Genomic DNA, 16,815 nt, shown 5'->3' on the forward strand with positions numbered 1-16,815 from the left:
CAGTGTGTTTCTGAGTACTCAATGGAATACCCTCGGGAGAGTAGATACTTCTCAAAATACTCCCAAGTAAATATTCCATACAGTACTCACAAGCAAAGCCAGAGCTAGAGTATGTAATCCTTTAGATACTACAACACGTCAAAAATCGAACACATGATCCAGCGATTTGCCAGGGTAGGACATCGCCATGTAAATTGGACCACATTCTTTACGGAAGAGTAGGTACTTCCAAAATATTCCCACGGAGTACTCACAAGCAAAGCGAGAGCTGGATAAAGTGATCCTTAAAATACTCCAATCGTCGAAAATGGAACACATGAACCAACGATTTTGGCAGGAACAATATACGTCGGAAGAATGACACCATCCACCTATTTAACTGTTCGACTGATAATACATTCGTATCTCTGTATATGTATGTATATGATTAATAAATACATTCTACAATAATATATATGTAACGATATTTAAAACGGAGAAGATATTTTAATTACATTTTCGTTTGGTATATTTTGTTTGCTTTTTATTCAAAGGTTTTACAGGTTAAGTTGACAAATTTCACACTTTAAAAAAGGTCATTCAATTATTCATTTTTTCAATCTTTGAACAAATTAAGAGTAAAAGTTTCATAGAATGCGAATGATTGGTGTTTTCTTTAATTGTGGTTGTATTAACAGTGTTTAATTTTTAATGCCAAGAATGAGGCATTTAAAATACATATACAAGAATAGTTTTGTACATATGTAGCATGTATCTATAGAAGTGCTTCTTAACGTATTTTGTTACAGTATTTGCTCATTTTGGTAGGTGCTAATTAGATAGAAACTAAAATATAAGTAACACTTCAAACTTTATGATAAAATTTTCTAGATCTTTCTTATTTGCTTGAGTTTTAAAGTAATTTTGCTTACATGGATAATGCTACATACATAAATGTGCTGTTCAATACAAGTATACTTTTATAAAGTAAATTATCAAGAATGCAAAATTTGGAATACATTTGTTAGTTCGTTTTCTTCGCGTCTTTCTTCTTTCTCAAAATTTGGACACTTGTGGAATCTTTAAATTTAATTAAAAACAAAAAAATGCCGTATAAAATAAATATATATGTATAACAATGCACTCAACAAACAAACAAGGTATATATGTAATTTCAATTAAAATTGTTTAAACTGTTATACGTCATTGTTATACACATTTGCTTCTGCGCAGTAGTAAAACATATATATGTTGTAAGTTAGCTTTTTAAATATTTCGAGTGTTGCCGAAATTAATGCCCGATTGATTGGCACCCTTATTCGAGGCATATTGTAGTGAGATGACATTAGCCGTGTTTTTTAACACGCGTATATCCGTTTACGCTTAAGACTGTTAAGAGACAAGTTTTTTTGTCGCTTATGAAATAGTAGAATATAAAATCAGTACTTCCAAGTTTCAATAAGTAGTTTTTATGACTTTTTTAGTCTGTTTTACCATCCCTAATTAAAAAACAAAATGTCATCAGGAGAAATGTAAGTATTTTTGTGTAAATATTATAAAAAATTCTAAATAATTCATATTTACTAAATTTTTTCAGAAAAGAATCAAGAAAACGTTGGACGAGGGAGGAGACGCTTCTTCTGTTGCAGTGCTATAGTGCCCGAAAGGACGAGTTTAAGCATAGCAGGAAAAAGAAGTATGCTTACGTGAACGTGTTGGAAGGTATGTTTGCACGAGGCTTTTTGGTATGTTTTTTTTACTAAATTTTGTATTCAAAATGTTTATTATGTTTTATATTGATTTTGTAGGATATCACTGTAACAATAAAGGTGATCGCTTATAAAAGCGCCAAAGACAATAAGAGTCAAACCGGTGCAACATATTGCCAAGCTCCATTTATGGAAGAAATGGATGAGATTTTTGGCGTGAGCCAATAATCTCAAATTCTCACACCCTCAATTTAGGCTCAAGGATGCAAAGGCCCTTATCTGAGAGGTGTTCGTTCGCTGCTGTTGGTAAATATTTCAATAATTGGTCACCTATTAGTTTCTCTTAAATACAATATTTGTTTCTATTTATTGATAGAGTCATGCTTACTTCCTGATACCCTGTTCAGTCAAAACTCATCATCGAACACAGACTCTGTGCAATATGACTTCCACATCAAGGGGTTTGTCGAATTGCAATCGCGATCCTTTAGGAGATGTACCATCATCCAGTGGAAACTCTAACTATGTAGCCTCCCACCGAGTACCTTTGAATATTGGAACAAGCAATCCCCGAAAAAGAAAGAGTGCAAAGGAAAATTATTATGAAAAAAGTTGGAGTTGAAAAGACAATTTTACGAAGATATGAAAAGTATGATTTCGGAGAAATTAAATGCTCATTAAGCCAAGGATCTCACGCTTTTGTGTACTCAGTGCATCTGTTGTATAAACTTGGGAGAGCGTGAGCCTAACGTGTTGTGAAGTACCTGAAAAATGCTGAAATACATTGAATCAAATTCATTTGCTTAAATGTATTAGTAAACAACTTGTACGTATGTTACACTTACACTTCATTACTTCTACAATCACCTTCAAGTGTTGTATGACTGTGATATTTATCACAAGTATTAAAGTGTAAGTGTGACATACGTACAAGTTGTTTACTAATATATTTAAATTTGATTCAATGTATTTCAGCATTTTTCAGGTGCTTCACAACATGTTAGGCTCACGCTCTCCCAAGTTTATACAACAGATGCACTGAGTACACAAAAGCGTAAATACCACGATCGACAAAATAATTGCTTCTTCTTAAGATTTCTGAAACTTCACATAAATTTTCTTAAAGAAAAATTTAAGTAGAGGTTCGGAAGTCCTAAGCTGAAGCAATTGATCAATTTTTATTAAGATGGAAATGAATTTAAAAACTTAGTGATAGTCTATTTATTTCCAAATTCAGGGCTAAGGGTAAATTAAGTATTTTAAAAAAATAATCGTTAGTATTGTAACGAATTTACTTGCAAATCCTCTTATTTGCAATCCTCTGCTTAGTTCGAATCACTAAACTGTTGAATAAATAACTCGAATATTGAATAATGGAAAAATGGCCTTTATTAAAGTACTTCACAATAACACTTATACTTTGCTACTCGCTGGCTTAATAACCAAACTGATTGATAACTCAAATTAAACTCTACTATTGGCCGCCAGATCGCGCGCTTAATCAATAACTGATTTATTTCTCAACTCAAACTGAATTTCAGCGCCTCTACATCTGTTGCCTTTTATACCCTTTGGTTTCCTCGTTCGCATTTTTCCAGAATGTACTAGCATTGTCCATTAGCTCTCAAACTTCTCAGCTATAACTAAAATTGCACAATTTTATACATCTTTTAGGCGCTTCCAGAATCTACTAGTCCATTAGCTCTCAAACTTCTCAGATATATGCATGTGTTTGCGCATTGACTCTCCGCTGCTCGTATTCGTACATGGTACATATGTGTAGACGCAATTATTTATTCGTTTATGTAGATACATAAAGATTGAATTATTGATGTGAATGTTTGTAGTTTACAGTCTCTCGCGCCCACGTAGGCGTATAAGTAAATGCATCTGTGTGTGACATCTCTCTGGGCTGACTTATATATGTGTATACTTGATTTGATTATTAACGTAAATACTGCTTGGCATGGCGTTAGCATCGCCTTAGTGATGGGATAACTTAGCGATGCTAATATCCGTGACACTGCCCTCCACCTAAGTCTGATCGTCCCGATCAGACAAATCTCCCGATCTAACTGCCGCTAGCATCTCCAAATGTACCACTCTTCTAATCCGTGGTTTCCCAGTGGTTTGTATGCGGTAGATGGTATCACTGATCTTCTTCACAACTTTGTACGGGCCTTCCCAACTCGCAGGTACTTTTGATTTTGATTTATTTGGCCCATTCGATCTATCAACCTTTGCCTTTGACTTTCGTGGTCTTTGTCGAGCCTTTTCCACCAGTACCCGATTACTGCTGAACCCTTTTTCCAAACTAAAGTTAAGTGGTATGTCCTGATTCTTATAGCGCATAATTTTTCTCCGCATATCGGTCCTGACATCATGGTCAACCAAGAAGTCCACTCCCAATATGACTTCATCAACGATCTCCGCCACAACGAATTTGTGTAGAACCATGACTTTTTCAATTAATACCTCACATACCATTTCGCCTTGGACTTGATTATATTCGCCTGTGACCGTACGCAACCTTGCTCCAGGTAATGACTTTACTCTCCTGTAGACCAAATCAGATCGAATCAAGGAATGAGATGCCCCCGTATCTACAGTCAGTACACGCTCTTTACCATCCACATTCCCTCTGACGGTAAGACTGCTTGATTTCCTTTCAATTTGCGACACAGATATCACAGGACATTCAACAGCCGGGGCAAGTTTTCGTTCTTTACATTCGACACGCTATTGCTCATTTCCGCCAGCTTTGCGTTTACGGCCACCCATATTGTTGGAACTATTAGGACCAAGATCGCAATGACGTGCAATGTGACCTGGGTTGCCGCACTTGAAACATTTAATAACTCCGGCATTCTGTTGAGATCGCTTTAGTGCTTCCAAAATTGTGTCTACCCACTCTGGCCTTTCTACTTCCACACGGCGTGCTTTGAAAACTGGATTCGCGTATGTAGCCCGCTTCGTTTCCACATCTTGTATGCCATTTATGAAGCTCTGGATTTTTACCCTTTCAGTGTATTCCACGGGTGCGTCCGCATTTGCAAGATGAGCCAATCTTTCAATATCTGAAGCAAACTCCTGCAATGTCTCATTTGCTTTTTGGTAGCGGTTTTGCAACTCAATTTGGAATATCTGTTTCCTATGCTCGCTTCCCTAACGTCTCTCTAAAGCGCTCATCAATGTTTCGTAATGGTTCCGCTCGTACTCTGGGATGGTCTGTAAGATTTCCGCGGCAGGCCCTTTCAGTGCCACGAACAGAGCTGCAACTTTATCTTCAGCATTCCATTGGTTCACTGCTGCGGTCTTCTCAAACTGTAGCTTAAAGACCTGAAAAGGAACAGAACCGTCAAAGGATGGTGTCTTTACCTTTGGATTACTCGCTGAAACAGCTGGGCGATTTAGTTGTAACTGCTCCATACGACCTTTTAAATCATCTACTTCTGCCTGAAATTGAGCCATTTTTGCATCCTGCGCTTCCAGTTTTGATGATACCTGGTCCAAAATTTCTGCCGACATTTCAGATATACGTGCCTCTTGCGCTTCCAATTGAGATGTCTTTTGGTCTTCCAGTTGAGATGACACTTGCGACGTCATTTCTGAAATACGTGCCTCCTGGATACCAGTTGGGATGCCATATATGTCTTCTGTGACTCCAGTTGGGATGTTATATTTGTCTTTTGTTCTTCCAGTTGGGATGTTATATTTGTCTTTTGTTCTTCCAGTTGGGATGTTATATTTGTCTTTTGTTCTTCCAGTTGTGATGACATGTTGGTGGATATTTGTGATGACATTTCGGACATTTGTGCCGATATTGCAGCCAATATCATGTTCAAGTCTGTGTTTGTAACTGTCTGCGAAGTTTCGTTTTTCCCTTCAATTTTTGTTATTGTTTCGTTCCCATCAGGATAAAAGACAAACTCATCCACATCAATTCCTTGCGACTCCATTACCTCTCGTAGCCGTGCTTGAAGTTCGATCTTATTGCAGGTTGTATTTAATCCACGGTTCTCCAACTCCTTTTTCAGTTGCTGGATCTTCAATTCACTGAACTTTGCCATGTCCAAGTTGAATTCCCAATCTTCGGAATTTATTCAACAATTCCTCTTCTGACACCAATTGTAACGAATTTACTTGCAAATCCTCTTATTTGCAATCCTCTGCTAAGTTCGAATCACTAAACTGTTGAATAAATAACTCCAATATTGAATAATGGAAAAATGGCCTTTATTAAAGTACTTCACAATAACACTTATACTTTGCTACTCGCTGGCTTAATAACCAAACTGATTGATAACTCAAATTAAACTCTACTATTGGCCGCCAGATCGCGTGCTTAATCAATAACTGATTGATTGCTCAACTCAAACTGAATTGCAGCGCCTCTACATCTGTTGCCTTTTATACCCTTTGGTTTCCACATTCGCATTTTTCCAGAATGTACTAGCATTGTCCATGAGCTCTCAAACTTCTCAGCTATAACTAAAATTGCACAATTTTATACATCTTTTAGGCGCTTCCAGAATCTACTAGTCCAGTAGCTCTCAAACTTCTCAGATATATGCATGTGTTTGCGCATTGACTCTCCGCTGCTCGTATTCGTACATGGTACATATGTGTAGATATTCGTTTATGTAGATACATAAAGATTGAATTATTGATGTGAATGTTTGTAGTTTACAGTCTCTCGCGCGCACATAGGCGTATAAGTAAATGCATCTGTGTGTGACATCTCTCTGGGCTGCCTTATATATGTGTATACTTGATTTGATTATTAACGTAAATACTGCTTGGCATGGCGTTAGCATCGCCTTAGTGATGGGATAACTTAGTGATGCTAATATCCGTGACAGTATTTTAGAATTTTAAAATTAAAAAAGTTAAAAAAAAAACAACAATGAATTTAAAATGTGATAAGCAATGAGTTTAAAAACTTAGTGGTAGTCTATTTATTACGAAGGGATAAGGGTAAATTAAGTATTAAAAAAAAGTAATCGTTAGTATTTTAGGCAAGTAAGCGAATTTATAAACTGAATTATGTGATGAATGCGTGTAAAGATGTATGTAAATTTAAAATGATTGAATTTGATAATTTAATTTTGTTACAAAAAACAAGACTATATATAGACTACTGAGTGGAATACCTCGACTGCTTGTTCGAAAACGACCTGTTTCAGAATTTGTTTGGAAGATGCCATGCTTCTGAAACAGGGCGCTTTCGAACTGGCAGCCGATGTGTTCCACTCAGCAGTCGATATACTAATAAATAAATGTATATACATGAAGTCAGCAAATTTAAATGAATTATATGAATTAATTTTAATTTTTGTCAATCGTGTAACACAGTACCTGTTTTAAGACAGCATACAAAACAGTTAATTTAATAAAGTATACAAGTTAAATTTTATTTCTGTTATAGTATTCAGCGTTGTATCAATGTTACCGGGGCCATTGGGAAACCATTCTATTTTGCGATAGGTCGTTTTTGGGCCTTAATACCAAGATCCATCAGCTAAAAATAACTATAATATAATGAAATAAATAATGAAGTTAAAGACAATTGTGGATAAGGTAGATGTGTTTGTTCAATATTACAGCTTTTGTTTCTAGATGGCGACCGCATCGGAAATTCGCCAGGCCTGCTTTTGAATCCGTAATAGGGAATATCCTTCCCTGACGTTAATATTTTCTGTCTCCCTCCATCACACTAATGTCTTCTTACCCCTTTCCTTTCTAAGTTTGCCTCTGTTTCTACTGTTGCCCTTACCATCTACGTCTACCTTTAATCTCGACCCCAGTTTAGGCCAATACCTCCGGAGCAGAATAAGATCTTGAAATAAAACCATCATTTGTTCATATCTTTCGTTTGAAACCCATATCGTTAAAACAAAAATCCTTGGTGGAACCTCTGGTTTATATATAGCTTTCTATCTCCAGAGCAGAGCAAGGGTATATAAACCCTCGCTGTATGGTCTCCGGGGTCCATATTTAGATAGATATCGCCAGGCCCTGGTTACCCAAAGGTATGAAATATATTTAGCTACGTTCTCGCATACCTACCATATATACATACACAATTCGGTTCAGTAATTTCTGAAGGAGTTTTTCCAGTAAAACCATGACACGAGATTATTATATATAATAAATACATTTTAATTCTGATTTTCAATCATATATTAAGCCAGCAATTTATATTATTTATGGCATTCAAAGATTTTTAGTGTAGTGAGGAAGTCTCATGTTGGGACTTTTGTTCTCTAAAACTCCAGGCAGTGGAATCATTGTGTCCTTAGCGATTAGCTTATATTCGATCCCGGATGAACTTTCGCTCGAGACTCCCTACAAGCGACATTTATTGCTTTGATCATATCTTTGTCGCTTCAACGTACTGGTAGGGAATACACGTATTGAATTATAACTATTGTTACGGTGATGCTGTAATAGAAAAAAAAAACTTATTAAAATATATGGTAATGAGTGGTAGTTTTGACTTTAGGGCACTATTAACTTTGTCGTTTTCAACATCAATTAAAACAAGGAAGGAGGGACATACCTTTTATGAACGGAGCTGAACTAAGGAAGCGAATTTTTAGATAAAAATTAAATAAAAAAGTAGGTAATTTGTGTGAGAATACAAAGTTTCACGTTTCTTGTGGTCTGCATGACATAGCTATGAATCACTTATCTGAACAACATATGACGTATAAGTAATTATTTGATGAAATTTTAAACTTGTAGCTTTTAAAATGGGGCAGAAATGACGAAAAGCTTATTATCTGAACCATCGGTTTGTATGGGGCATAGACTATATCACCATCACAGGACAGTGCTCGCGGCACTTGACTTGTCAAAAGCTTTTGACACAGTCAAACACAGCACGCTACTCCAAGACATACATATATATTAGGCTCACGCATGTCCCCCTTTCTAAACAGATGGACTGCTAATTATCTGAATGGTTAGCAAGCGTCGGTTCAATTTAGGAACGAAACCTTAAAGCTAAGGAAAATTAAAAAGAGGGTTGTTGTTGTTGTAGAGATAAGGTTGCTCCCCGAAGGCTTTGTGGAGTGTTATCGATGTGATGGTCCATTGCCGGATACAGATTCGGTACGCTCCGGTAACACAGCTACCATTAAGGTTCTAGCCCTATCATCTCGGGAACGATTTATGTGGCCACGTTAAACCATCAGGCCATCTCTCCCTCCCCACCCCTAAGTTCCATGAGGAGCTTGGGGTCGCCAGAGCCTTATTTGTTAGTGAAACAGGATTCGCCGCGGATAGGTGAGGTTGACAATTGGGTTTGGAGAAGCTATATATTGCGCTGGCAACCTGAAGCATTGCGCTGTACAGCCCCTTGAATCTGATATTTTAGTCGCCTCTTTCGACAGGCATACCTACCGAGGGTATATTCTGACCCCCTGGGGGTCCCGCTGGGGGGTCCCACAGGATGGTGTCCAATACCATTCTTTTACACATATCAAGGTTCCCTTCCCACCAGAAGGAGTTACAATCATTTCCTATGCCGGCGACTGCACGATTATGGCAATGGGACCTGGCCCTTCAATGGATGAATTAGTTTCTGAGGTAAATAGCTATCTCCTCGATCTTTCTAGTTTCGATCAGGATCTACATTTTGGTGAGCATGCAGCCGCAATTGTACCGAAAATCCAGAGCCGTAATAATATCGTCAAATCCCTTGCTGGTAGTACTTGGGGAAAATACAAAGAAACGCTCATTACCACATACAAAGCAATTGGTCAGCCGACTGCATGCTACGCGTCCCCTATATGGTCGCCAAGCCTAAAAACTACTCACTGGAAGAAGCTACAGGCCTGCCAAAATACTCCTCTCAGAACCGCAACGGGCTGTCTTCTTATGTCCCCAGAACACCATCTACATAATGAGGCGAGAATACTCCCCATTAGAGAGAGAAATGAAATGCTAACCAAGCAAACCCAGAAACCTGGGAATCCCAACAGACATCTGATTGATGAGCCTACACCACCAAGGGGCTTAAGGAGGCATCTCCGTAAGCATTATGAGGAAATACGGCATCTGAGACCGCAGTCGTATGAAGCTAAAAAACACAAGCAGGTCTTCAGTGAAATCCACAAACAGGCGTCGGACCCCTATGACAGGAATTGTCCATTGAATCATGTACTCAAAAAACAATACCCAAAACTAGCAGAGGAAACGCGTGTCACTCTAGCTCAGCTTCGATCTGGGTACTGTAACAGGTTAACCTCTTACCTATCCAGAATTAACCCCGACATACAAAACATATGTCCTGCTTGTAACGTGTCCCCACATTACACCGATCATCTCTTTAAATGTATTGTGGAACCATCGCCTCTAACACCCCTCTCATTATAGTCCACCCCTGTTGAAACAGAAAGTTTCCTTGGACATTGATGACAGTTTGTGATCGGCCGCACCTATTGGATGGGGCGAAGCACAGCTATAACAACAACAGCAGGCGGACAACCCGGAAAGAGAGGCAGCAACTGGGCGGACAGTAGGGGTGAGATCTTGGCGGATCAAATAGAAGAAACGACGTTTTGCACAATAAACGGAGACGCCCCACACGTATGGGAGGAAGCTGTCATAGTTCGCCGGATATTTCAAACGTGAGCGCAGAACTCGTAGACTGCGTCAACTGGCAGCCGATGGTAACATTGGCATCCGACCACCTGCCTATACTTATTTCGCTCGAGCGTTCGGCCGACTTCATCGTCACAGAAAAACGCACTTTCATTAACTTTAAAAAAAAAGTGGGACGAATAGAAATCCTTTACAGACAACCGCTTTGCTGCCCGCCAAGGGGAGCGTGTATCCGCAAGGTCATTGAATCCGCCTCGGCCCGTTTCATTCCCGCCGGTAGAATTGCCGAAATTCGGCCCCACTTCCCGGCGGAGGCCGCAAGTTTAGCGAGAGAACGTGAACTTATAAGACAGCTCGATCCCGGCGACCCCCAAATAAGGGATTGTTTGTGGATGAACACAAGCGGGCGAAATGGGAGGAGCACCTAAGCGGTTGTAACCTCTCTGCCGGTGTAGGTAAACTTTGGTTCACCTTAAGTCCTTATCGAATCCGTCTAGGCACAATGACAAAATTTCCATCGCCTTTGGCGATAAAGTGCTGTCGGATGCGAAAAAATGCGCGAGCGCTTTCTGCCGACAATATATAATGCATTCCACGGTCGACAAAGATAGACGGAGGGCCAACAGACACGCACATGAACATAATTTCAGCGCGTCACAAATTACCATCACCGCCAAAGAGGTTGAGGATGCCATCGGTCAGGCTAAAGCAGTCGGCAAGGACGGCACAGCCATGCCGGTGCTTAAAAGCCCAGGGAAAGAGGGTTTCAAATATTTAGCACTTGTCTTCAGCCTGTCCTTTTCCACCTTTGTCATACCCGAAAAATGGAAAATGGCCAAGGTGGTCCCGCTACTAAATCCTGGGAAACCAGCTAACATAGGAGAGTCAAATCGCCCGATATCTCTCCTATCGCCAGTAGCCAAGACGCTTGAAGCCATTTTGCTCCCCTACTTCAAAGCAAGTTTGCAGCTAGCCTGTCATCAGCATGGCTTCATAAAACTCAATAGCACCACCACCGCGCTAAATGTCATCGGTACCCAGATAAATTGCGGTTTAAGTCAAAACCCCACCATAGAACAGTACTCGTTACGCTAGACCTATCAAAAGCTTTTGATACGGTCAACCATGGCACATTACTGCAAGACCTGGAAGGGTCTACTCTTCCCCAATGACTTAAAAGGTGGACCATAAATTATCTGGGTGGTCGGCAGGCATCGGTGCAATTTAAAAATGAAACATCTAAACCAAGAAGAATTATACAGGGGGTGTCTCAGGGTGGTGTCCTATCCCTACTTTTGTTTAATTTCTAAATATCTAAGCTACCTTCGCCACCAGAAGGAGTTACTATCGTTTCCTACGCCGATGACTGCACAATAATGGCAACAGGCCCAGGGCCACAGATCGATGAGCTTTGCAACACAATAAACGGCTACCTCCCTGATGTCTCCAGTTTTTCGCCTCGCGAAACCTGGGCATCCCAACAGACATCTGATTGATTAGCCAACACCGCCTAGGGACTTAAGGAGTAATCTCCGTAAGCACTTTGAGGAAATACGGCACCTGAGAACTCAGCCGTATGAAACAAAAAAAACACAAGCAGGTCCTTGGTTAACTCCACAAACAGGCGTCGGACCTTTCTGCTAGGAATTTCCCGGTGAATCCAGTACTCAAAGAATAGTTCCCAAAACTTGCGGAAGAGGAACGCATACTCCCCAGGGTAACGCGAATCACTCCGGCTGAACTTCGTTCTGGATACTGTAACAGGCTAAACTCTCACCTATCCAGAATCAACCCCGACATACAAAATGTATGCCCCGCTTGCAATGTGCCCCGCATGACACCAACCATCTCTTTAGCTGTAATGTGGAACCAACGCCTCTAACACCCCTTTCATTATGGTCCACCCCTGTTGAAACAGCAAGTTTCCTTGGACTTCCGTTAGAGGATATTGATGACAATTTGTGATCGGTCACATCTATTGGATGGGGCGAAGCACTGCTACAATAACAACAGAGGCAGCAACTGCATCACCCATCGATCCCGAGCCGTTCCTGCCAGTTGGCTTACAGGGGCATTTATTAGTAGAAGGGAGGGAGAAGAGAGAAGAACACTGGAGCAATACGCCAGGTTTCAGAAAATCTAAGATACTGTTTGGAGGTTATAGCACAAGTCGCTACAGGGCAATAATAGACCTGTCGCAAGATAACCTAAGAATCCCAAGAGCTGTTCTTACTGGGCATTATAGACTGAACAGCCGTATGCAGAACCTGGACATACTATCGAATAACACATGCCGATTTTGTGATAGATCAGCAAACGGCCATATCCTCCCAGAATGCGACGCAATCTCAAGGCGTAGGGGTAAGCTCATGGGCTCACCATGGCCAGAGCATTCCCACATTTAATCCCTCAAACCAAGAACACTGCTAGGGGCCATCAAGGAAGTCGACTAGGATGAGGTGCTGTGAAGGAGATGTGCCTCAATAAATTATCTATCTACGTTCCGGTAACAAGCACCATTGAGGTACTAGCCCGACAATCTCGGGAACTTTGATATGGCTACATTAAACCTTCTAGGGTTTGAATATTAATAATGACCGCAATGCGAAAGTCTGCTAAAATTTACCAGGCTCGATATATAACTTTCCACGTTGTGAATCAGTAATGAAAGAAGCAGAATTTACTAAAATTTTAACTGGCTGTGGGTAATAAGGTGATGATGTCCTCTCTTAGCGCAATGTAATGACAATGGCGACGCAGGGAAAAAGTCAAAAACCTTGTAAATCTCCTGATCATAATTAATTAATTCCGCCCTTTCTATGCAGTTCTATGCATACATACATATGTATTTTACTCTCCAAACGCTAATTAAAGAAATCAATTGGTATTTACATGAACTTCGAACTCTTTGGTATTTGCTGTCTTCAGTTGAAACCAAAGCATGGCAAATTATCACTAACAAATTCATACTTGTTGTTTATATATTTAAAATAGTAGGCAATTTACTTACCCTTTCTGGTGTGAAAATTCCTGGAAATCGGGTCTGACTAGACGCGATTTATTTGCCTTAAGACAGCGTGTTTAACGCGAACCATATCATGTTAGGGCACACTTTGGTGAGGCAAACAATCAAATAAATTTCTGCTTCTAATGCTTCTAGGATAGCAGCAGCAGCTCCCGGTGGCAGCACATAAATAACAGTTGCCTTTTTTGCTTCGGCTACCTATTCAATTTTAATTCACATTACATTATCTACAATTCAATATTTAATCAATACAAATATAAATTACCGAAGCAAATACTGCCAAACCAAGATGCGTAGTTCCACCCTCTTTTGGGGAAATACATCCAACCAGTTTGGTACCGTATTCCAAAGCATGTTGGTTGTAGAAAGTACCTTGTTTACAGGTAAATCCTTAGCAAATGAAACGTGAATCTGCACTTAATTGTAGGTTTCCTCTTATTTTGGCATATTCAAAGCTAAATCGCACCCCGGCAGAGATGTTATCTATTAAATTAATATAACACTTTTTTTATTATTTAAAATGCACATATGTATGAATGAAAAGCAGAAAATAAAAAATGTTGTTGTTGTACCGATGACACTCCCCGTTATGGACTTTGTTGGTCCTTTGCCGGATGCAGATCGGGTACGTTCCGGGAACAAGCACCATTAAAGTACTAGCCCGACCATCTCGGGAGCGATTTAGTATGACCACATGAAACCTTCTAGGCCATCCCGTTTATTCTATATAACTTAATATTATTTTGGGCGAAAGCCGCCAGCGCAGAAAGGTGTTCTGTCATTTAGAAGTGCCTAAACAAAGCACAAGAATTTTTCCTTTTTACACACCAGGTTAAGCGAAAGCTTGTAAGAATTTTATTAACATCTCAGCAATTATATTTTTTCTGCGTTTTAATGTTTTCCGGCATAGATTAGAATAATTAATGAACTGTCATAAATAAACCAAAAAAATATGTATACGTATACAGTTCTGCCAAGTTTTTGTGGCATTTTGACACTTGCGGGGCAGTGCTGCCAAATATTTTATATGACTATGCGCAACTGTCGATGGCCGTTTTTTTTACCCGTAAACGTAAACGTATATACGCGTGTTAAAAAACACGGCTATTTTGTCCGACACGCAGTTGTTCTTCAGAGAAATTGCGTACATTTTTGTCAGCCTCCTTGGGTCCGATTGATGGTTTATTAAAGTTGTGTGCCTGAAAATGTTGCATATAAAATTATTTATTAGTTAATGTAATTTTTATTTAAATTTTTTTGTTACTACCTTGCGGATGGTTGCAGGCAAATTTTGTCTTTCCCATAGATAACCCAATGGAAGGTTTCTTGTGTGGGTACACCAAAGTTTTGAGCTCAGGCCAAGAAAGCTGAAAGGGAGAGAAAACAGTCTTATATTAATCAAAGTAAAGAATAAAAGATAATTTCATATCAAAATATAAAAAGTGCACATAATTAGTATATATAATAATACCTCTTGCATTCCTTTCTATGTTTTCTGCTTCCACTTACGATACGATGGCAAAAATTTTGCCTTTCGCCTTCAACTGCAAGACCTGGGGTAATGCTGCTACGGAGTCCGCCATCGCATTGAAAAACGAGCGTATTGGACTTGCAGTGTTTGTTTGTGGTAGGTTGTTTTGCCGAGTGGTCAGGAAAGATTGCAAAACGTTTGCCAATATTGCTCCTGGGCTTTGATTTGGAAGTGGAAGGCTGGGGTGAACTTTCTCTCTCGGCCGTATGTTCCATGCATTCCCCCTGTGAATCGTCACGGACGTTATCATTGTCTGCTGGAATCTGCAAATTACTAACAGTGGCGCTATCCGGAATATATGGGCGAAGGAATTCCATTTGGCGCTTATATTTCCACCTTTTACTGGTGGACGCACCATCTCCACTTCTATTTCTTCACTTTTTTATATTGCGAGAGTAGCTGTAGAGGTAATTGTCTTGCCTAATTTCGGATCATTGCTCCTACTCATAATGATTAATCACCTTATTGTTACCATAAGCCTTTCCTCGGGACATATTGCTCTTCTGAAAAGCGTGTCTTCCTTCTTAATATGGGACTGCATTATAGTCAACAACTCGGAAAACTTCTCTCTGGACATGCGAAAATACGTATGGAACCTGACGCCATCCTTCTTTAGCCTAAGCAAAAGAGTATGGAACTCGCCTTCTTTATACCTTGAAAATGGGATATCATGAACCCACAACCTTTTTCGATTTCTCAGCTTCTCTTCCTGTATTTTTTCCTCCTCTTCGCATAAAAATGCAACTACCACGGCTTCAAACTCGATATAATCCATTTTACCCTATTGTCAAAAAGAGTTTCGATAAATTCATGAATAAGAACAGTGAACCATCAAATATTCATTAGAACAAATAAAACACAATCCAATCCATAGATAACAACAAATAACACTTACAGATACGCCGGTTGCTTATTTGGTGGAAAATATGTATGGGGATTCGATACCTAGCACTATCAGCTCATCGTGTTCATGGGCATGGTAGATCGCGGTGTTTATATTTTTATCAGGAGAACTCCCTCTAACATGTGGTTCCAATGTAGATTTCATATTAATTGGATCCTATACAATGTACTTACAGGCAAATACCCAATTCTGATTTAGTTTTTGTTTAGATTTATTGGCAGGATGTTTTAAATTAATTGTTTTCAAACAGCTCCAGATGCACAAATTTTTATAGTTTGGTAGGTACGTTCGATTGTGCACAGTACAAATATCTCAAGTTAGTAATAGCTCGCTGATGCCCAACATGGCCTGGACTTATTGAAATGGTATGAAATACCTTATTGTTTAATTAAAATGTTATTTTACAAAGTTATTGAAACACGTGTTTACACAAAGAAAAAATTATTTTCGTCGGAACGTGTCGCGTTACTGTCGCTTAGTGTGCATTGACAAATTTTGTTGGAACGTGTCGTTCTGGTGTCGGTACATGTCGCGTGGATAATATGCATGAACCTTAAAGTGCGTGCACACTAAGCGACGCGACACGTTCCAAAAAATATTCGCGGCATTTTTGCCTAATTTAGTCAGCGCACTTTAAACATATACATACCCTGCAAAAATTGTTGGATTACGTGTTCCATTTTCTTCATGTTGGAGTACTCTAACGATACTCCTTTGCAATGCGTTTGCGGAACACCATCAGCCGATCATTGCTCGCTTTTTAACGACAGTGATCACGACACGCTGACGATCGAACAGAGTTGCCAAAAGTAAAATATTGCATGCAAATAACTAATAACAAAATTTTACTTTGGCAACTCTGATAAAATACAACAGCGCACTGGTTTTATGTATACATACTATAGTATGTATAGAGATATTAGTTTCTTTATTCACGCAAATGCTAAATAACATAAGAATATTCGTAGTATAAAATATAAAACTTGTATTGCCCCTCTTCATTTACTTTCATTTTAAATTAAATTCACTTCGATAATTCTTTCCGACACAATTCCTC

General features: G+C 39.3%; 1 long non-coding RNA gene across 7 annotated transcripts; it reads right to left on the reverse strand.

The window, feature by feature from the left end:
* Nucleotides 1-7,852: 7,852 nt before the first annotated feature.
* On the reverse strand, nt 7,853-16,231 carry LOC137240927 (uncharacterized). Of its 7 annotated transcripts, none has more exons than XR_010949870.1 (6): nt 15,932-16,231; nt 14,795-15,873; nt 14,591-14,690; nt 13,589-14,522; nt 13,309-13,521; nt 7,853-8,132 (listed from the first exon to the last, which is right to left on the reverse strand). It is a non-coding gene; the product is annotated as an uncharacterized lncRNA (long non-coding RNA). The 7 variants fall into 7 exon arrangements; XR_010949865.1 differs by having other exon boundaries at nt 14,795-15,635; nt 15,750-16,231; XR_010949872.1 differs by having other exon boundaries at nt 14,795-15,253; nt 15,316-16,231.
* Nucleotides 16,232-16,815: the final 584 nt, after the last annotated feature.

This window comes from Eurosta solidaginis, chromosome 1 (assembly GCF_040869045.1).
Source record: "Eurosta solidaginis isolate ZX-2024a chromosome 1, ASM4086904v1, whole genome shotgun sequence".
Lineage (NCBI taxonomy): Eukaryota > Metazoa > Arthropoda > Insecta > Diptera > Tephritidae > Eurosta > Eurosta solidaginis.